Below are 22849 nucleotides of genomic sequence, written 5' to 3' on the forward strand. Positions count from 1 at the left end.
AGGCTGCAACCTTCTTAAAGTCAAGGATGGTATGCCCCTTACTCCTGTCTTCACTTCCATTGTCTAGCAGTGCCTGACGCATGGCTCCGACAGCCAAATACTACCTGACGAAGGAATGAGTGAATGCAGACATTGGCGCGCTCGGCCTCAGTCTCCTTTTCTGTGAAAATAAATGCAAGGTACTGATATCTCATGCATTGTAGACAAATCAAATGAGATCATACAACTCAAAAATGCAGCATACTTTCTATTTTAAGCTCCTTATACATGTTGGTGATTTTAATAATGATAATTACTATCCATCGAAGGGTTTCTTGACTAATGGGCCTTTCTTTATATCTTAAAATCTCATTCTACTTGACCCTTCTCCTCAGGATTGCTCAAGGGTGAAGTTCCAGCCTCCTCCTTCTGAAACTTCCTTCCCTTCTGCAGCGTCTTAGATTACATCTTACTACTGCTTCTCTCTACTAACTCCCTCCCTGAAAGAGGTGCCCATGCCAGCTACTTCCTCTTTCTCAATGCACTCCTCCTGAGTTGCCACTTGGTTACAGGACCTTTGGTATTTGTGGAGTGCTGTATGTTCACCCCAGAAATTATGCCATGGTGTCTTCAAAACACTCAGACAAGCCATTTACCCAGAGGAGCTGAAGCACAGGTGCTGCAGCCTGGAGGTCGTGGAACTGGGATTCCAGGCTCTTCCTGCTTCACCATGGCTATGAAACTTCTTACAGTGGACTTTGCTCTATCTGGAGGCCCCAACACCCACGCCCTTTCTTGATATAATCCTCTCCCACCCTTCTTGAGTTCCTTGGTTCAGTGGTCTCTCCCTTTTCTAACTCCTGGCTGGCCCTGTCTTTCCTACTGTCACTGCTCTAACTGTATGTGTTCTACTTTGAATTATAATCATTTGGTACTTGCACTTTTCATCCCCATTAGCTTTGGAAGAATCTGAAGATACTTACTATCTCTTTTCTATCTCTCTTTCTTTCAACCCGATTAGCAACAGAACCCGATGAAGCAAGGACTCCATATGTGCTTTTCACCAAAAACATAGGAATAGAAACTTCCTTTTAGAACTGAGATCTTCAGTTTTATTTATTAACACAGATGTGCCGGTTGCCTGGGATCACAAACATTTTAAGTGCTATGATGTTCTTTTGGGAATAATTTATTATTACTTCTTGGTCTTTCAGTTATTATGAAAATGTAATGTAAATAGCCTGCTGTTAGTTAATTTTTGGATGAGAATACAGAGGAAATTATAGATACTGACCACTCAGAAATATCAGAGAAGCTGTGGTTGAAACTCAGCCAGGTTGGGCTGAGCAGTGACTTTCCCCAGATCTGGACCTAGCTTCAGATTTTCTCTGGACCTCCCTCCTCTCATTTCCACATCTTGACCTACCTTGTTTCTTTGCACCTCACACTGGTGCTCGCCAGATGGGTAATTCCCTAGCATTTTCTTTTTTATATTAAAAGGCACCGACTCCCTTTTTTTTCAAATGATGTTGAACAGAAAACTCCTATATAGAAAATGGACACAGAGAAGAGCTACTTGGGTTAAATTATGAGTTGGGGTCCTGAGCCTGGCTCAGTTGTCCTGGCATTTACCCTACCCTCCTCTCCCCAGTGACTCCAGGAAGCATTCTAGGACCTGCACACCCTCTGGTGAGAGTTGGAAACCCACAGCTCTGGAGTTCTTTCTTGACTCTCTTTAAACATATGCACTCAGCAACAAAACTGCCTCCCTTGGAGTTGACTTCATTCATAGCAGGACATTGGAACCTTTATCCCACCCTTGTGAATCCTTGAAAGAACTTCGATGTGACTTGCTCTACCAAATAGGAAAGTATTCTGCACAGTTATGAAAACAAAAATAAATGCCAAGAGCAGTGGAACAATGTGTTGTCCCCAGATGGCCTTGGTGTATGACAAAGAAGAAATCAGTAGAAAGAAAACAAAGTATCCCACATATATGTACATATAAACATATATGTGGAATACTTTTAACGTATATTATTACATGTTACATATATATGCAATACTTTGTTTTCTTTCTTTTTCTTCTCATTTCTACTTTGTTTCTGGAAGTATTTACATTGATGGATTTATCATCATTATCATCATCATTATTATCATCCTCTATCAAGCCAACCTTGGATAATTGATTCAGCTGGTCATAGAGTTGACTCAGGCTTCTGAGAGAAGGCTGACAGCTCATATGTGTCATTCGGGCAGGATGACAGCCACATGAATCATGCTGCTCTGGGTGGGCGGTTATTAGCAACCTTCTCCTACCCTCGTGGGTTGAACGATACAGAGAGAAGATCATCATTTTTGAGTATGTGCTGGTTTTAAAAAGAAATCAAGGGGCAGTGGCAATGTGGCTATGTCTTGTAGAGGAAGGCAGGCCTGGGTTTAAGTCCCAATAGTCATGGTTGACTGTGAGGTCCTAGGATGATTTATATAGACGACTGAAGTCTGAGCTTCATGTTTTATCAAAGAGAGTGATCCTACTCATTTCATAGTGTTCTCTTCAGGGTTAAATGCGATATGTATAAGGAACCTCGCACAGGTCCTAAATAACTAGCCCTATGGAATTACAGTATTGGCCTAACATTTCGTTTGCATACCTTGACATGGACTTGAAAACCAAGAGAAGTTAAATGTCAATCCTGAGGTCACATTTAAATATATTTGTGGTAATTTATTGTATGTGTTCTCTGCTTTCATCATGTCACTGGGCTTCTCAAATCCTCTGGGAAAGATTTTTTGTAATCTCTTCATTACAGAAAGTCGTAACATCTTAGAACTGAAACAGACCTTTGCTGACATCTGGCTTTTTTTCCTTACTTTACAAATGAGAATTGGTGAGTTGTTTCCTTGATGACCAGGATGCGTCCCTAGCACCTGGTCCACTTTCTGGCTCAGGTGTGTGCTTGACACCCCTGCAGATCTCAGCTGCCTTGCAGTGTGAGCCAGGACTGCTGTCAGAGGATACGTGGAGAATAGTAGCTTCAACTCCTGTTAACTAGCCTGGAGGTGACCTGTGACAGGACGTTAAAAAAAAAAGAAACTGTGGGGAGGGGGGAGGGGGGAGGGATTGCATTGGGAGTTATACCTGATGTAAATGACGAGTTGATGGGTGCTGACGAGTTGATGGGTGCAGCACAGCAGCATGGCACAAGTATACATATGTAACAAACCTGCACGTTATGCACATGTACCCTAGAACTTAAAGTATAATAATAATAAAAAATAAATTAAAAAAAAAAAGAAACTTATAACAAAGGATTGACTCCTTGTTTTTTAAATGAGCATCTGATCCTTATCTCACCAGTTCCCTTTGCTGTGGATTGGAAGAGAAAATAGGAAAACCCAAGCTCTCTGAATACAGGAACTTTGGCTGTATGATGCCAGGGCCCCCTCTGCAGGAGTCTAAGCCCTACCTCAGTCCAGATCCGAATCACGGTCTGTAAAGAGCTGAGGTTCAGGGTAGAGTTATTCTTTGCCATCCTTAGCTATTGCCTTGTTGTCACATTGTTGTAGTAGAATAACCACAGCTCCCAACATCACATCTGTGTTCAGGGCAGAAGAAAAGAGGAGTACAGCACCAGCCATTTTTCTTCCTCATTTGTTCTTTTTTGATAGAAAAAAAATCCTTCCAGAAGCCTCCCAGGATATTTCTTCTTTTATTTCTTAGTCAAAACAGGGTCACCTAGAGGACCATCCTAGAAGAAATGCTGGAGAATGAATAACTGTCTTCTTTTCCCCAATCTTAATAGTCTGAAGCAGGCACAAATGTATACTCCAAGGCATGGGGACGCCTGAGAATGAAAAGCTCTTGGGTTAGACAGTCCCTGCCATGTTTGGGTGAAGCCCCTGTTGGTGTGAATTGGCTCTGGGACCTTTGCCATGTCCCTTTATCTCCACTTCCAGGGTGTGTGTGTTTCACCCTCCAGGCTGTTGTTTTGCATTTGGAGGAAGGCGTTAGCTTCTGGGGCTGTGGGTGTCTCAGGCACTGCAGTATAGCACTGGGTTGTTGAACTCATAGGCTTTGAAGCCAGACAGTCTATGGAATCTTCCATTCCCAGCTCCGCTGCTTACGAGCCATGTGCCTCTGAGCAAATTATGTCCCTTACCTGTGCCTCAGTGTTCTCATCTGCAAAACGTAGGTATTGTGTCTGCCTTCTAGTAATAAATGTGATAATGAATGGAATGGATAATGAATAGGAACTGCTTAGCATGATGTATCACCCAAAGTAAGAGCTTAAACTATTGGTACAACAACAACAACAAAAAAAACAGTAGTTAATCCTTACAGGATGCTTCCTACAGGCTGGCCTCATTCACAGTGCTTTGCATGTATTAAATCAGTTCACCGTATCGCAAATTGAGGAGGAAAGTTCTACAGTTCTATTCATTTTACAGCTGATGGAGCAGAGTACAAGGATGTATGAAGTAACTCCCTTAGGCCGCCTGGGATTTAAACTGATGCTTTCTGGACCCAGGGTCTATGGCCAATCTCTATTTTAAAGTGACTCACAGACTTTCAAAGGGGGCCTGCTTCTTAGCTCTCCAGTCCCCTTTGCTGTAGATTGGAAGAGCAAACAGGAAAACCCAAGCTCTCTGAGTATAGGAGCTTTGGTTGCACAATGCCAGGGCCCCCTCTGCAGTAGTCTGAGCCCTACTTCAGTCCAGATCGGAGTCAGGGTCTGTAAAGAGCTGAGGTTCAGGGTGGAGTTATGCTCGAAGAGGATGAGACAGAGAAAAACTGGCCATTCATCATCATCATCCCACCAGTTTGAGTATTGAATCAATACAGCCTGTGTTTCTCATGATTGGCTGGTCCTTGAGACTGTTGATAAGGCATTAGAGAGCTTCATGGTTGTTGATAATCTGAGGAGAGCCCTCTCTAGTGACAGACTGTCACGGGCATGGAGGATTTTTTGAAGTGCGTTTTCAATTTTATGAGTTCAGGATCCTGCAGCCCTGGAGATTTATAATTGTCCCCGCCACTGCTGTTTTGTGCCTTCTTCTAGTTTCTGCCTTGTTTATCTGGTTTTCTTCCCTCATAGTATTTTGGCAATTGTGAAAAGTGGTTCTGGAAAAATGTCAACAAATCCTCTTACTGCCCAAGAACTGACACTTTTGGAGACTACTGATGTTTATGGCAAAATAGCCTGAGTCCTTTAATGTCCTTCTTGATTGTTCTGCCAGCTACGATTCCTGCAAATCCCTGTCATTCTTCATCACAAAATTATAGAGGAACTGTGATCATAAATTTCCCCAGTTCCTTTTGCTCTGGGCTGATTTGGGGATGGGGAGTGGGAGTGCTGCGTGGATTCAGACGCCCAGCCTCTGCTGTATTCCCTGGGCTTGCCTGTGTAGGGAATTTCACACACATGCACTGTGTGGCCACCAGTACATGCTGGCAATTTCGCAAGTCAGAAATCCCACACTTCACTTTGCCTCTGCTTAAATTAGCCATGTGCTGCTGGAAAATTATCATTTGCTACTCCCTCTGAATTCAGCGTAACTTCTACAACAGCAGAGAACTAAATGAGCTCCTAAATCAGGGGTCAGAGTACATTTTCTGTAAAGGGCTAGATAGATGGTACATATATTAGGTCTTCCAGGCCATATGGTCCTGGACTCAACTACTCAACTCTGCTTTTATAGTGAGAAAGCAGCCACAGACAATACATAAATAAATGGCTGTGTTCCAATAAAGCTTTATTTACAGAAACAGACCGTGGGCCAGAGTGGCAGTAGATTTGGTACCAGGAAGGAAGCATGGAATTCTCTGGACACATGTACTAACTCTTTTGATCTAATGGCCATCCGTGTCAAATCCAGGAAATATTTTCAGATTCTTTCTACTCTGTTCCTTCCTTCCCAAAGCAACCTTGACCATCTTATTTCAGGCCATAACCGTCTTACCAAGTTTACCTGGATTATCCAAGTTTTCCACCTTGCCTCAGATCTCCATCTTCTGATGTGTCATTTTGACTCCTGACAGACTGAATTTATTTGTGAATTTGTTCACTTAATAAATATTGAATTCCTCATGTGACAGGTTACCATTGTGTTAACTCTTAAGGCTTTAAAGGTAAACGGAAAAAAGACAAGGTTCCCACCTTCACAGAACTTATAATTTAGTATGGGAATATGTAAGTATGCTACTATGTGCTCATAAGAATATATGCTTTGTTTATTTATTTATTTATTTGAGATGGAGTCTCATTCTGTCACCTAGGCTGGAGGGTAGTGGCATGATCTCAGCTCACTGCAACCTCTTCCTCCCAAGTTCAAGTGATTCTCGTGTCTCAGCCTCTCACGTAGCTAGATTACAGGCATGTGTACCACGTCCAGCTAATTTTTTTTTTTTTTTTTTTTTTTTGAGATGTAGTCTAGCTCTGTTGCCCAGGCTGGAGTGTAGTGGCGCAATCTCAGTTCACTGCAACCTTTGCCTCCCAGGGTCAAGTGATTCTCCTGCCTTAACCTCTCAAGTAGCTGGGATTACAGGTGCCCATCAGGGTGCCTGGCTAATTTTTCGTGTGTGTTTTTAGTAGAGATGGGATTTTGCCATGTTGGCCAGGCTGGTTTTGAACTCCTGACCTCATCCAATCAGCCTGCCTCAGCATCCAAAAGTGTTGGGATTACAGGCATGAGCCACTATGCCTGTGCAAGAATGTATACTTTATATATGAAATAGATGATTGTTGTAAATCCTATAAAGCATAAAGGATGATAAAAATCCTTGTAAAGTGAAACATGAATGTCAGTTTCCTGCTGCAAAGCCTTCAGTGGCTCCCCTGTACCTGGTGGAGAGTCACCAGCTCAGTGTAAACAAGGATCACCACTGGGACTTGGTGGCGCCATGCTCATCATCTACATTCTGTCTTGTGAAATTGGCTAAGTCTCAGGAAGGGCTTGGGATCTGAAATTTTAGCAACCATCTGGGGTGATACTGAGGCAGTTGTATGAGTATCACACCTTGAGAAACTCCAGCCTAGACACTGTGACAATATGGCCCTGCAATGGCTCACATACTTTCCATGGCCTACACCATCTCTAGCCGTCTCTGCCACAGCTCTCATACCTGCTCAGTGTTGGAGATGCCTGTTGCCATGCCCCATTTCCCACACCTCCACACCCTTCCCTCCCTCTGTGTGTCTGCACACACTTACATCCCATGCCCTCTTCCTTTTCTTCTGGCTCCCGCTCGTCTTCTTAGGTCTAGTGTGGAGAGTTGCTGGCCATCCCTTCTCTTTTCTAGAAGCATTTCACCTATTCTTTTATCACCTATGTTTTTAATTCCACATGTAAGGCTTTGTTGTTGTTGTTGTTCCTTTTGTTTTTCTTTCACATGTTCTTTGTTGTCCCAGTTTTGTTCTCCCCAAAGCTTCCCAGGATGATTTTCCTCGTCCTTCCCCCGTTTTATCTTTCCACGTCCGCGGTGAGAGAAATGGGGTATGACTCCGGGAAGGGAGCGTGGTTTCTGTCTCCACCATCCGCTTTTCCCTTCGTCTCACTAAGTGCTGATGTATGCAGCGCATACCAGCGAGGCCTTTGCTTTCCCTTACAACATGAATGTCCTTTTCATCTTCTCTTTGATAGAGAAAAAAGTGCTTCTAAAGAGGATCAAGGGAATATGGTGGAAATCACCATTTGGTGTATATTTTAGTAATGACGAGTCTAAGGAAAGCTTTAAAATGATCTTGTTTTTTTCCAGCTGGAGGCATAATCGTTACCTAGGAATTGATAGAGCTGCCTATAGAAGAGTCAGGTAAATCCACAACCCACCAGCCTCGTGACCTAGTGGGCAGGGATTTCCCACTTAGGCATTAGATAATGCCTTCTCCCTAGGCTGGGAGCATGGATTACATGGAAGGAGCAATACACAGAAGCTAAGACCCTAAGCTTGTAGTCTCCCGATGAAAACACTTCCTCTCCACTCCCTTCACCCTCCTTAGAAATGGACTTGTTTTGGCAAATTGCAAATCTGCAGTTCAAAGATACAAAGGATTAGGAAGATTACCTGACTTTGTAAATTGCAATTAGCTCTTAGTTCATTTTGATGACTTCAATGTCGGTGAAGCCAAAATACTTCAGCTATATACCCAATGATATTTGTGAGGATTTAAAGTATAAATCTGGGGATTTTCACAGTTTTGTTGTGTTTGGGTGATCGTGTCATTCAAACCATAACATAAGGGAGACCTGTTGAATCCTTGTGGGCTGCCAGTGATATGTTGGTGACTTGTTCACTCAGTCTTTCAACACATGTACTGACCACCTACTATGTGCTGACATTACATTCGGTCCTCACGTACACTTCTGAGTAGATAATTTATTTTTCCCATTTATAGAGACAGAAATTGAGGCTCTGAAAAGTCATACACAAAGGCAGACAGCTTGTAGGTCTGGATCTGGCATATGGAGGGTGTAGATCTGATTTCAGAGCCTGTACACACAACCACCGTTCCTGGCCTTCCAAACCAATCCAGTAGGACTCAGCCACTGCAATAGCTGTCTACGGCATGAATTATGCGTGAAGTCAGGTACTTAGAAACCATACCAACATAGAGGTGATGGACCCCTTGCTGATTCCCATCTCTTCCCATCCTGTTATTCACCCATCCATCTATTCATCCATCTGCCCACATACCCACCTACCCATCCATTCACAAGGAGAATAATGCTAGACAAGAAAGAACAGGGCCAGAATGTAGAAGCAGTTGATCTCTCAGGCCTAGATATTTATTTCTTCCTCAGTTGTCTCTTCTATACAATGGGGGTTATTATGGTAATAATAAAAACCTACATCTTAGGTTTGTTTTAAGGATCAGATTAGGTAATACATGGAAAGTTCTCAGAACGATGTCGGGCACTTTATAATTATTAGGACATTGTTATTGTTTATTATTATGTCATCTATATTATGCTTCATTTTGCATTGTTGGCTAGAATCTTAAGAGATGCTGTCAGACCAAGTACTTGGAATGTGAAGAATATGAAACCCTGGTTCATTTGGACTTTAGTGACTTTGAAATCTATGACAATTGTGCAGCCCAAGGTCCCACTGCAGTTTACATTTCTCCTATCTGTAATGAAAGAGAATTTGCTGAGTAAACAGGCAGAGCTAGTGTAACTGCTTGGAGACATATTTAACCTCCAGAGTACTTTGAAAGGTCCTAAATGCCAGCAACACTGTATTTGTTGGATTTGAAGCCATCTTACTTTTACATTAAAATAGATCCCCCAAGGACTTCCTCTTTCTGAAGGTCACAAAATTACACTCAGTTCCCACATTTACACTCCGATTGGCTTGAACACATCTTTCAACCAATTTCAGCTAAGTTCCCTAATTTATAATTCAGTGCTCATCTGTTATCTTACAATTTAAGTGAGAACATTGACTCAATATGTTTATTGAATGTCTACTACATGCCATGCCCTGGGCTGAGGGATAGTGACACGAAGGTGAGAAACTGTGGACAGAGTTCTTGTTCTCGTGGAGTCTGCAGCATTGTGGGCAACATAGGCTGTGCATGAGACAAGGAACAGATGCCTGGTGCACAGTAGGTCCGTAGTAGTTAATTGTTTCCATCCCTTCTGATTCTAAATTTAGTGGAGCTCTCTGTGTGCGAAGCCACAATAGCATGAAAGTGAGACTCCTCCAGATGGACGGAAACAAATCTATGTTTACAGAATCCTGCCCCGCTCGTCGACTTTTAAATTAAGACCTGAGTGATGGGGGAAGAAAGAGTGCAGAGTGAGGCTTTAGTACTAGCCCTGGTTCTGCAGTTATTTACTCCACAGTATCAAGACAATATTAGAATATGTTTGGCCTCCGTTTCTTCCTCTGTTTAGTAGGCGGTTCAAATAGCTAAACTCCCAGGTTCTTTCCAGGAGAAGATGCTGAGATTTGACAGTTATTTTGTAACCTCTGCCAGCGGCACTAAGACTCTAATATCCCTCAAAAGCCATCACTTAAGGGAGGCATCTAGGGCAGTCATTTTTCCATTTGACGAATGAAGGAGAAAATGGGTCACTGAAACATGGCTGTGTTCCAGTCATCCACTTCACGTGTACCTGATCCCGTTTTTTGGCCTGGAGAACTGGCCTTTGAAGAGAACCTTGGCCAAGTCCGTGGCTTAAACACTTAGGTTGCTTTTCAAAAGGCATTTTCAAAATTATTCTTTTTTTTTTTTTTTTAATTTTAAAAGCAGTGGAATTAAAGGGAGTTTTTGTGCAATTACCTTCCTTTTTACCTGCCGTATTCTCCTCTCCTGCATCCGGTCTGGACTAACTCAGTGACCCACCCCGGTTCTGGGAGTCAGTGCATGAGTTGCAGGCGTAGCTCGACTATCTATATATTACCTTGGGGAAAACCACACACTATCCCCAGGAGTCAGATTTTTCTTTAGTGAAATAAGGAGAGAGTAAGTTTAGCAAAAGCATAGCAAAGATCCTTTTACTTTATGAGGATTACGTAATTTAATCTGCCCTCACCTGATGGAGTCAGTAGTAGTATTATCTTCACTATATAGGTACTGAAGCTGAGGTCCATCAAGTTTAAGGAATTTGGAAAATGTCACAAAAATAACATGTAGGGTGCTGAGATTTGAACCTGGGCAGCCTGGCTCCAAGACCTGCTCTCTGGACAACTATCTTCTACTGTTTCTAAAAAGGGGTCTAAGAACAGCAATATGGGCCCTGCTGATTCTATGGAGTGACCTGGACTCTGGACCCTGACCCTTAACTGTATGTGGTACCCTGGCTTCTGCTTATTTTTTGGGCTGATCTACAGCATTCTGCTAGTTGAGCAAATCCCCAGCTGCAAGAGAAAGCTTCTTTTTGCTTGTGGAGGTGAGGGTGTCTGGGACCAGCAGGGAATGGGCATATACTTCTCTTACGTAATGAAGATAGTGATAGTCATTTTGCCTCTTTTTATTTTTTGTCACTGGGACCTAAGTGAGAGAAGGCAGGGGCAGGAATTTGTTCGAGTGCCTACAGTAAATATTCTTGTATAAATAATAGGTATTTTACATATGGGATATATATTGATAACCTATCAGCACTCCTCCAAAATGAGCATCTGTTTGTAATGTGAACTTTTCACAAGTGGGATTTCTGAAAGTGGGCAAAAAAGCTGATGTCCCCATAGTAGGCAATGATGTTACAGAGATAATGACAGCAGGCCTGAGAGTGCCTTGGCTTTCGGCCTTGCATCTTTCCTGAAACTCATTTTTAACTTCTGAGTGCTGTCCAGGTGCTGAGATGCCCCTCCATGATCCCCAGTTTCTGATATTGTATTCTATTCATGAGCTACTAGTCTTCTCCCACCTTAACCCACATAACTCCTAGGACATTGTGGAGATGACAGAGCTGAACTTCCACGGGTAGCTCACAGGAGACGTAGCTTCCTCCTTCTTCTCTTGGATCATTTGCTCTGGCCAAACCAACTGTCATGCCATGAGGACACCTAGGCAGTCTCATGGACGGGTGCGCAGGAAAACTAAGGCACCTGCCACCAACCAGCACTACCTTGCCAGACAGAGGAATGAACCTTCTGAGGATGGATTCTCCAGCCCCAGTCGAGCCTTGAGATGACAGTAGCCCTAACTGACATTTTGACTGCAACTTAATGAGAGACTCTAGACTAGAGGATCCAGCTAAGCCACTTCTGAATCCCGTGTCCACAGAAACTGTGAGTTCATAAGTGGTAATTGTTTATAATTGCCAAGTATCTAGGTAATTTGTTAACCAGTGTAGATAATTAATACAGTGTAGTGACATGGAAAAGACACAGAAGGATGTCTATGTAGAAGCTGGAGCAAGCGCCACTTCTCTGTGTCTTGGTGTGGACACTTTTGTTTTTCCTGGGCCTCTCAGTCCTACTCTTTATCTGTAGACTGTGGTCACCTCCACTTTGAAAAGTGGATTGGGGCCAGGCACGGTGGCTCATGCCTGTAATCCCAGCACTTTGGAAGGCTGAAGTGGGTGGGTCACCTGAGGTCAGGAGTTCGAGACCAGTCTGGCCAACATGGTGAAACCCTGTCTCTACTAAAACTACAAAAAGTAGCCGGGTATGGTGTCCCATCTCAGCTACTTGAGAGACTGAGGTGGGAGGATTGCTTGAGCCTTGGAGGTGGAGGTTGCAGTGAGCCGAGATCACACCACTGCATTCCAGCCTGAGTAACAGAGCAAGACTCCATCTCAAAAAAAAAAAAAAAAAAAAAAAAAAGAAAAAAAGAAAAGAAAAAAGAAGATTGGGTGGATGAAATAAGAAATTGTGGGGCACAGTATAATAAAATTAATATTGTTTTGTGACTTTTATGCCTACAAAGTGATTTTTTTTTATTTTGTCTGCGTTTAAATGCAACTTATATCAATTACATAAATTATGGGCAAGGTGAAAAAGAATGAAGGAGAAAATATGGGCTGTGCCATCAGCCATCATTTTTCTAATATGTTAAATCTCACAGACTGTACCAAAATGTCTCGAAATATCTCTCATTCCTGTATTTACCCATTCATTTGTTCGCCCATCCATCCATAAGTCCATCTTTTTACCAAATATTTGTGGACATTTATCTGTCAGGCACTGTTGGGGATGCTGGGGGTAGACTGCTGAATAGTACGGATTCCCTGGCTTTAGAGGAGCACACCTGTAGTGAAAGAAAAGAGGAGTCATTCAAAGATTAGTAAACACGCTCATAGCAAACTCTTTATTCCAGTTGACGAAAGACTTAGTTGCCCTTGTACTGAACACCTCAAACCTCTGTTCATTTGGTTCCCTGTGATTTTTCACCATTCAAGCTTGTTCATAGGAAATTCTGCTGTAGGGGTTGTCCCCTTACTCTGAATATCCCCAGGTGACTCATAGGACATCTGTACTCAGCATGTATAGCTACTGTTGCTTCCTTTTCATCCTTCAAGACCTTCTCATTTTTAGGATTTCTTCAAGTATCTTTTTGCTGTCCAAGTAATTGCCGTTTGTTAAAATCCAAGAACCATTTCAATAACTTCTACCCCAATAGCAACATGGCATATGCAACAAGAAGTGTGTCAGTCAAGGTTCTTGGTAGCAAACAAGAATGCAACTTGATCATCTTCAACAAAATGGGAATGGTTTGAAAGAATATGAGGGAATTGCTGAATTAGTAACATAGTAGAAATTTAGTTCAGAACTGAGCAGAAGCGGCAGGGACCTCTGAGGCTAAGGGGCAGGGTTTATAATTAGTCAAGGCTATCCCGTTGGATGAGCAGGGCCTGTGTGCTAGTCTGTAGCCATTTTTTAAAAGCAGTAGAATGTGTTGGTCCAGACAGCAGACCCTGGGGCCAGACTGCCTGGATTTGGATCACAGCATGTCGTATATTAGTTTCGTGATCATTGTCAAATTACTTAAACTTTATAGGCCTCAGTTTTATTGTTTCTGCAGTTGAGATAATAATAGTACCAACTTTATCAGGTGAGGCGTAAATTAGATAATTCACATAGTTTAGCACAGTGTCTAGGACATAAACAGCACTCAACAAATGTTCGCATTATTGCATCATTCCTTCAGGATAGAAGATGACTGATTGACAGATCCTGAGTCAACTGCTAATGAGCCCTTGCTGAGTAAGGAAAGAGAAGGATCTTTGGCATCCCAAAGACCATAAAACTCAACAATAAGAATGTAACCAACCAGATTACAAAGTGAGCCAAAAATTATAACAGACACTTCACCAAAGAAGATGTACAGATGACAAGTAACCTTATGAAAAGATGCTCCACATCATAGTTCATCAGATAAACGTAAATGAAAACATCAATGAGATACCACCACACATCTATCAGAATGACCGAAATCTAGAACATCAACACCACTAAATGCTGGAAAGGATGGAAAAAAAAATAGGAACTCTCATTCATAGCTGGTGGGAATGCAAAATGCTATAATCCCTGTGGAAGACAGTTTGACCATTCCTTACAAAACTAAGCATACTCTTACCCGGCAATCCAACAATTGTGCTCCTCAGTATTTACCCAAAGGAGTTGAGAACATATATCCACACAAAAACCTGCACATGTATGTTTATAGCAGTTTTATTCATAACTGCCAAAACTTGGAAGCAATCAAGATGTCCTTCAGTAGTTAAATAGATAAATAAACTGTGCAGCATCCAGACAACGACATATTCAGGGCTGAAAAGAAATGAGCTGTCAAGCCATGAAAAGACATGGAGGAAACTTAAATGCATATTGCTAAGTGAAAGATACTAGCCTGAAAAGGCATAGCTTTTCCTTGACATTCTGGGCAAAGAAAAACTATGGAGACAATAAAAATGTTAGTGGTTGTCAGCAGGTAGAGAGGGAGGAAGAGGCAGAGCACAGGATTTTTAGGGCAGTGAAACTACTCTGTATGATACCATAATGTTGGATGCCATCATTATCTATTTTTTCAAACCCATAGATTATATAATATGTATGTATATCTAGGGATTGAACCAATAGAAGGTATAACATCTAGAGTTCAATCAACAATGAATCCTAATGTGAGCTTGGAACTTTGGAGGATTATGATGTATCAATGCAGGTTCATCAGTTGTAACACATGCACCACTCTGGTGAGAAATATTGATAATGGGGGACGTTCTGATGTGTGGGGATGGGGGGTTTATGGGAAATCTCTGTACCTTCTTCTTAATTTTGCTATGAACCTAAAACTGTTTGAAAAACATGAAGTCTTAGAAAAAGAAATCTGAGTGGATTCCTCTGTAGCTTCTATAGGCTTCCAATGCACTCAGCAGGGTTTGAATCCTAAAGTTGGTCTTGGCCCTGAGTGGTGGGCCCCTGACTGCTCCCCAAGTTTCCACTTAGACGACCACCTCTTCATATTAGTTACTGCTGCTGCTTCACTACTGCCCCCGTCCCCACGTCCAACCACTCTCACCTCAGCCATTTGACAGCTCTGAGCTCCATCCTCTCTCAGAGCCCTTCCTCCTTCTGTGGGATCCTCTTTCTGGAACACTCGTTTCTCTCCCTCCTTGCTCCTTGGATCTCAGCTGTAATCCGGGCCGGCCTCAATCCCTTTATGGCACTTTGGAGCAGGTTAGTTTCCCCAGCACGAGCTCTCTTAGCAGCTTGTGCTTGTCTTTTATTCTACTTAATACAGTTGTAATGAATGAATTATTTATGTGAGAAGCATTTGAATGCCTTTCACACCCATTTGTAAGTTCTTTTTCATCATGTATCCCTGGTGCTTCTCTGATAGCAGCTACTCAGATAATTTTGTATTGTGAGTAAACCTGGGCCTGATGTGGCCTCAGTTTATTTATAGTAAACATATTAGATAATTGTTTAAAAGAAATGACAATTGGACTGTATCAGCAATACAATGGAAGAGATTGAAATATGTATTTAGTCTCCTGAGAAAAGATCTCCCAAACGAAGATTAGTGTGTAAAGAGGGGTTCCCATAAAATATAGAAGATCATCTTTTAAATCCTGGTTTTCTCTCTCCCTCTGCTCTTCTTAGTAATCTCCATGGAAACAGCTACTCTCTCCCAAGAACTTTTTTTTTCAGATTCCTAGCTTTTTTTTTTTTTCTTTCCCGTGTTAGGTTTTCCAGAGGAACAGAAGAAAGGTATAGGCTTGTGTGATTATGAAATATATTTCATAATATAATATGTTAGTTTCATGATATTATTATATGAGATCAGGGATTGGTTCATGTGATTATGGAGGCTGAGAAGTCCCAAGATCTTCAGTTGGTGAGCCAGAAGCCCAGGAGAGCTGATGGTGCAGCTCCAGTCCAAGTGCTGGCTGGCTCAACATGCAGGAAGAGCCGATGTTTTAGTTTGAGTCCAAAGGCTGGAAATAAGTGATATTCCAGCTTTTACAGTAAGGAAAAGATCCTTGCTAACTAGGTCCACTCTTATGATCTAATTTGGTGAGCTGAACCAAGGTTTCAAGCAATCTAAAGAAAAAATGACAGACAGGAGGAGTCCACCCTTATATTTGGAAGGGGCAGTCTTTCTGTTCTATTGGGGCCTTCAACTGATTGATGTGACCCACTTACATTAGGGAGGGCAATCTGCTTTACTCAGTCCACCAGTGCAAATGTGCATCTCATCCAAAAGTCCCCTGCCCAACACACTGGGAATAAAGTTTGACCAAATATCTGGGCACCCCATAGCCCAGGCATGTTGACCTAGAAAATTAACCATCACACCCTCCCCAAACGATTCTGACACCCACCCCAAGTACTTTTTCTTTTTTTTATCTGACCTCTCTATCCCTTCTCTGCTCTCTGCCGTATGACTTCTCTGCTTTCTTATTTTTTTCCTTAGAGTAGCTTGAGGCCTATTCAGCTTGCCAAATTAGATCATAGGATCTAGTAAACAAGGATCTTCTACTTCCTGTGAGAAGAGGGTGGTTTGGAGCCCTCAAGAGTATGGTCACGTATGATACAGAGGATGTTCTGTGATCACTGATCTTCAAAACAACTTCCCCAGCACTCTGTCCCTTTACCCTTCTTTGTCTTCATATAACCTGAGTCTTACCTGACATAAAGTACATTTCTTTGTTACTGTTATTGTTGTCTCCACAACAGGAGGGTTCAATACTTCCTGTCATGGGTTTGCTCTCTGATTCCCAGTGCTGGGAACAGCCCTTGTCCCTTAGTCAGTGCTTAGTAAATACTTGCTGAGTGAATTAATTTGATGAATGACAATTTGGAAAATAAAGATGTCTTGGATTAACTAATTAGCAATTTTATTTGTGTGAGTTCAGCCTTTCAGATTTGATGTAAGATTTTGAAAAATGTCTTTTTTGTTTGCTTTTTGTTTCCTGCTTTTGTCCTTCGTAGTGTAAGGTCCAGGTATTTAAGTGGACCCCATCTAATACTGACTTCGTGAGTGCAGATCATATTTTCTGGCTCCTTTATGGAGAATGTCTTTGGAAGCCATAGGATCTGGTAAAAAGAAAGAAAAAGAGAAAAAAGAATATTTGAATGGATAGACCAGACTTCAATTTCTGTCTCAATAATCTATTATTTCTGGAACATTAATTTCCTATTTTATTTGGGGGCATTGATAAAATCTGCTTTACCCAGATGTGATGAGCAACGAGGCTTTTAGGGCCTGGCATTAGGGTGGATCATGGACTGTTTCTCTCCTCTGCACACAACTCCACAAACATACAGCCTTGAGATAGGACCTATTGGGGTCTTTACATTCCATTTAATGCAAGCCTTAGGGTGAGTCCTGACTCATCAGTAGCAGCAGCCTCACTGGGGCTGTAATACCCTAACTTAATTAAAGACAAGCCATCCTCGCATAGAGGGATGAGGAGGTGCAGGCATGTTCTCCTGACAACCATCACGTAGTCCTTTCTGATTTGTCAGTGGCATTGCATTAAAATCGATCCGTTTCCCAAACTCCATTGCTGTCCTTGTCTTATCAAATTATAGACACAGCTAGAGCACATCAGTCCTTCCCCCTGGGAGTGGGAACTCCTCAGCACGGCGCGGCTTTCTGATACAATGCGGTTTGCTTGGAATTCATTACTCAGGGGACTTGGCGAATTGAAGATCTATTACTTTTTACATTCTGCTTTATGTGGAGTGACTGACATAACGTCCTGGCTACTCTCCAGAATGTTTTTGATTGTTTTTGTCCTCCTCTCTTTCTTTCTGTTTTTATTTTGCTTTGTGTTTGGTGGTAGAGGTCAGGTTGAGACAACACAGTGCAAAAAATAGTAACTCTAGTTCTGTGAGGTCTAACCTAAGTCTTAGCTACATCCTGTCACTTGACATTTTGAAACCCATTGAAAGAGGATGATAAACAGCATTCATTTTAAAGGATGTTGTATGTGCCTGACACATAGTAATAGGTGCTCATTAAATATTTCATGTTGAACAAATAAAATAGTAAACATAGAAATACAGACGCACAACCAAACATATACATTGTGCCTATAAAAAGATATTCAGCTGCCAAGGCTTTTTAAAAATGTAATACCCATATTCTTCTTCATATTAATTTTTTTTATTTCCAAATTGAAGATGCTAGGCTAAGACAAGCTGTATTCTAGTTCTATTTCATACACCTTGGACAGATTATGTAATAGTTTAAGACCCTCCGTTTCCAACATTTGTAAAATTCAAGGGAGGAGATAATAAAATGGTCCTTTACATCCTTTGCCTACTGCAAAAGGACTTACAGAACTTGACATATAAAATATTCAACCAACTCCAATCCATATCACTCTGTGTGTATGTGATTTCCCAGCACTTTTCTATTTTTCCCCCTTATTTCCTCCTTCCTTCCAAATTTCTCTCTCTTTTGCTCCATGATTATTTTTTGCTCTTTCCTCGCAGAGCATATTCTCCGTCATAAGTGACTGCACTCTCTGAGTCTTCAGGGCACCCCCTTCTCACAGTGCTGAGGGTAAATATCCTTGCGTACTAGGTCCACCCCTATGATCTGATTTGAATCAAGGTCTCAAGCTAACCTAAGGAAAAAAAGTAAGAAAGCAGAGAATCTATATGTCAGAAAGCAGAGAATTGGAAGGGAAGTCACAAAAGGAGAAAACATACTTGTAGGCGATACTTGTAGGCATTGTTTCAGGTAGTGAGTGAAGTCTGCAAACAAACAGAAATTCTTTCTCTCATGGAATGTATGTACTAATTGGAGAAAGCATTGTTTGAAAAAATAAGCAAATAGTGTTTCAGGCTGTGTTCAAGGCAATGTATTGAGTTCTTTACACAATAGTGATGCTGATGGATGAAGATTCCCAGTTTGATCTCAATCCAATGAAACACCCCCTTTCAAAGTCCTACTCCCTCCCAACTGATGTCCTAAAGCTCACAGAAAAGACTAGCTGGGTGTGTGAATTCACCTTTCCTCATAATTCTGCAACCTGTTTAAGAAAGTTTTAGTTCTGATTTTTAGCCTTATCTTGCCTGTGACTACATGAAATAAGAGATTCTTTTAGGGCTACCCCAGAAACAAACTTGTTCTCTCATCAGAGCTGAGTTGGTAGACAGTCTGAAGGCTAGATCTTGTTATTTTCCTCTGTTATCTCTCCAGTGCTGTAAAAAGCATCCATCCCAGCATCCTTGTATTCATCATTAACATTGTAGCTACGTGCAGCAGCCACTGGGTCATCCAAGGCACTTGCCAGAGTGAGCACTTCCTCCACTGAGGCTGGAGGGTCTACCATGGCTTCACTCACATGTGTGGGGTCTTGGTGCAGGTGCTAACTGTTCCTCTCTTTCTTTAAGGTCTGTTTTCAATATTCTAGTATAGGCTTTGTTAGGTAGTGGCAGAAACACTCCAAAATAGCAAGGTAGAAGGCTCAGGAACTCACACAGTTTCACTTCTGCATATTCAGTTACCACCCAGACCAAGGGGCCTGGAAATTGGCTCTACCTCTTGAGTTACATGTCCTGAAATATCATAGCCACTTTTTCAATCTATTAGATGAAGCCTACAGTATGAGTATATCTCAGAAATGTGATAGATTTTAAATTGATCTTGCCTTTCTAAAGATGGTTCCCATCTATACTCTGTGAGAGACACCTCTAAAATGTCTCATGTCAAAAGAGTATTGGGTAAGGTGTCCAGTAACCTAGGTTTGTGGTCTGGGTCTGGAACTAATTTATATTATCTTGTAATGATAGCAATGATGATGATTTTGGTGATGACAGTGATGATGATTTTGTTAAGATATGATTTAGACAATGCAGTTCGTCAATAATTTCCTGTGTATTGTTACAGATATTTAATTCTAATTTTACCTTTTTTGAACTTTATATATATTATCTGTTAAATATAAAGACCATATTTTACTTTTGTCCTAGATATTTGTCACTATCTTGCACCCATTTCTCCCTCCTAGACTTTCCTCTAGATGAATTGCCTCTTGAATGTGTGCTCTTGGTTGAAAGTAAACCCAGAAATACGCCCTCTTCTGGGGTGGCTTAAGGGTTCCCGAGACATTTATTTGCAAGAGCATAGCCGAAAGCTGGGCTGATTATCTAAATATGGCCAGGAAGGCATCTCTCACCTGGAACTTTAAGTCTTAACTAAGATGAGTCAACACAGAAGAAAACATTATAGTTCCTGCAGCCCAGTGGTGGGAACCTGGTGAGCTTGTCAAGTTCTGACTGATGAGACTGTCAAGAACACCCTGATAGCTCTTAGTTCTTAGCCTGGTTCACTACACTATCTTCCCTATGATCCTCGCACCCGCACTGCAGCTCTCCAGTGGGTCCCTTCTTGCACAGGTAAGCCTGCATTATTGCTGGCATCTCAGGAACCATGACTGCTTCAGTTATCTATTGAATTACTTTAGAAGTGCCTGGAGTGATGGAAAGCACTTGGCCAAAGTTTACAAAGCACTGTAGCCAAGAACTGGTTCCAAATTTCAGGTCTGCCTTTTCTGCTCACATTTTAGCGTTTGACAATCAAACTTTCTAAGCACCAATTTCTTTCGTTGTAACATGAGACACAATAATACATCCCAAGCAGGGGGGTTAAGATTAAATTAGAGAGCAGTTGTGAAGCACCTGGGAGAGCTTCTGGCACACAGTAACGGTGGAAAGTTCTGGCACTACAGTGGAAAGTTCTTTCCCTTTTTGTTAATGTTAATGCATTATCCTCATTCACAGAGACTGGAGTATCCCTTGACTACTCCAGTCAAAGGGAAACCCGGGTTGACATGTTCCCTCCCCCTAGGTCATGTCCTCCTCTGACGTTATGTGGTCAGCCTGTGAAGCTGTACCTTGGAGTTTGAAGATGAGTCTGGTGTTTGTAATCCACGAGGACCACTGAGGTCACATGGTGTAGCGGAATGAGCATAGGATTTGGGATCAGGCAGGTCTGAACTCATACCTAATAATGACATATGTGATTAGTTGCTTAATCTTGAACCTCATTTATTGTCCTATGTGCTATGATTCTCTCATACTGACCACACAGGGCCATTGTGAAATGATAATTGGTAATTTACATGCAGGTTCTTTGTAACCTAGAAGAATATTATCTTTGTCCTGGAGCCTTCTCAAAGATTTTCAGGGATGTACTCACCAGAACCTTTGCCTTGTACAGCTCCTAGTGGATAAATGAAGGCCTTTAAATGGGCAGGAAATAATCCAATTTCCATGAAAGTTAATTGAGCTCTGTGTTTTCTAAAGGCTAATAGCCTGGTGAGAGATGTCCTGAGTCAAGCTAATGTGATGACCCACTTGTTTTTTCAGGTACCAATTATGGAACAGAAGCCACATCTGTCACTGATAACCTGTTTGTATAGTGACCTCTTCCACCCCACCCACAAGGTTGCCATGGCAATTTTAGGTCAAGAAGATCATCCCATTGAAAGACAGGAGATGCTGAGGAGTAAAATGCAGTCCCCAGGAAACCTGGTTTTAGTCCTTGCTACATACTGTTAAATGGCTGGGCCAGAGTCTGGTTGGGACTGCTGTGCCAGGCATCATCCCCAGGTGATGTCTGATCATCCTGGCCTATCTTTGGCAAGAATCCAGTTCAGTGGGTTTTGCCAGAATCCTTTTACTTCTGATGTTTTCTCTTAGTTGTTTTCCATCCCCTGATCCCTCTCCTGTTCCTTGGTTATATATTTCCCCTTACTTGTGCTGTATTCGCAACTGAACCCAGTTTTATATTGAGGCATCTCTTCTCCTGTTTCAATAATCCAGAATAGAGTCTGTTTTTACCGCTTTAACTACTGTCTAGCTCTGTTTTTTCTTTGACAGAGCTCAGAAGTGCAATTCAAATTTGATTTGTAGATGTAGCAGCAATCAAGATTTAGCTAGTATTTGAAGACACTTATATTATCACTCTTTTTACTACCTTTTATTATATATTTTGACTCTGCCCCACATTATTTTTGCTAAGGAAGCAGAGTTCCAGGAACTCTCAGGGAGTACTTGAGACATGGCTCTTCAATAGCCACCCGGCACCTTCTCCTAGATAAGAGGTGTGGAATTCTAGGAGCTCCTTCTTGCTTGAGAGCCCCTTGAGTAATAATTATTTTTAAAAAAGCTGTTATAATAAAATTTTGCATTTAAATTGCCTCTTATTCTTAGCATGTCAAAGTGCTTTACAAACATGAATTGCTAGAAACCTTTTAGGTTAATTAAAATGAGCAGGTTTCCGAGACAAAGAAGGTGACTGTTTTTGTACTTTCGGGTGTTTTTACAGGTGAGTGAATTGAAGCACAAATAACTTCTTTGACTAATCAAATAGAGATGTTCTGAGAACAGGTGATTTCAGCATTAGCACACCAACCATGCTGCCAAATTTCATTGCCCTTCAGAAATATAATGACAATAATGTAGTGATTCCTGAATTCTGGTATTCTAATATTTGTGCTACGATTTACTGATTGGCTGCAGTAAGCCATGCATTATGCCTGGCGCTTGGTTTGTGGTAGTGTGTTGCATTCTCACAATGCCACTGTAAAGTAGGTCTTATCTTTGCTTTATGCTCCCGTAAGGTAGGATTTATCATCATTTTACAGCCCTGGACACTCAGTGCGAAAGCAGCTGAGCCACTTGTCATAGGTCCTGCAGCTAGGAAATGGCAGAGTGTATTAGTCTGTATTCACACTGCTATAAAGAACTGCCTGAGGTGGGATAATTTATAAAGAAAATAAATTTAATTGACTCATAGTTCAGCATGGCTGGGGAGGCCTCAGGAAACTTACAATCATGACATAAGGGGAAGGAGAAGCAAGGCACCATCTTCACAAGGTGGCAGGAAGAAGTGCCAAGTGAAGGGGGAAGAGCCCCTTAGAAAACCATCAGTTCCCATGAGAACTCACTCAT

The 22849-nt window shown here is 41.7% G+C and overlaps 1 protein-coding gene and 1 long non-coding RNA gene across 9 annotated transcripts in view; one reads left to right on the forward strand and one right to left on the reverse strand.

Moving 5' to 3' along the window:
- The window catches only part of LOC105488273 (family with sequence similarity 135 member B), a 363325-nt gene that overhangs the window by 34642 nt on the left and 305834 nt on the right, over nt 1–22849 (forward strand). The gene's annotated exons all lie outside the window — the stretch shown is intronic.
- LOC139355740 (uncharacterized) lies at nt 16757–21251 on the reverse strand. The gene is made up of 2 exons (XR_011606686.1): nt 21093–21251; nt 16757–16972 (listed from the first exon to the last, which is right to left on the reverse strand). It is a non-coding gene; the product is annotated as an uncharacterized lncRNA (long non-coding RNA).

This window comes from Macaca nemestrina, chromosome 8, assembly GCF_043159975.1.
Source record: "Macaca nemestrina isolate mMacNem1 chromosome 8, mMacNem.hap1, whole genome shotgun sequence".
Taxonomy (NCBI): Eukaryota; Metazoa; Chordata; class Mammalia; order Primates; family Cercopithecidae; genus Macaca; species Macaca nemestrina.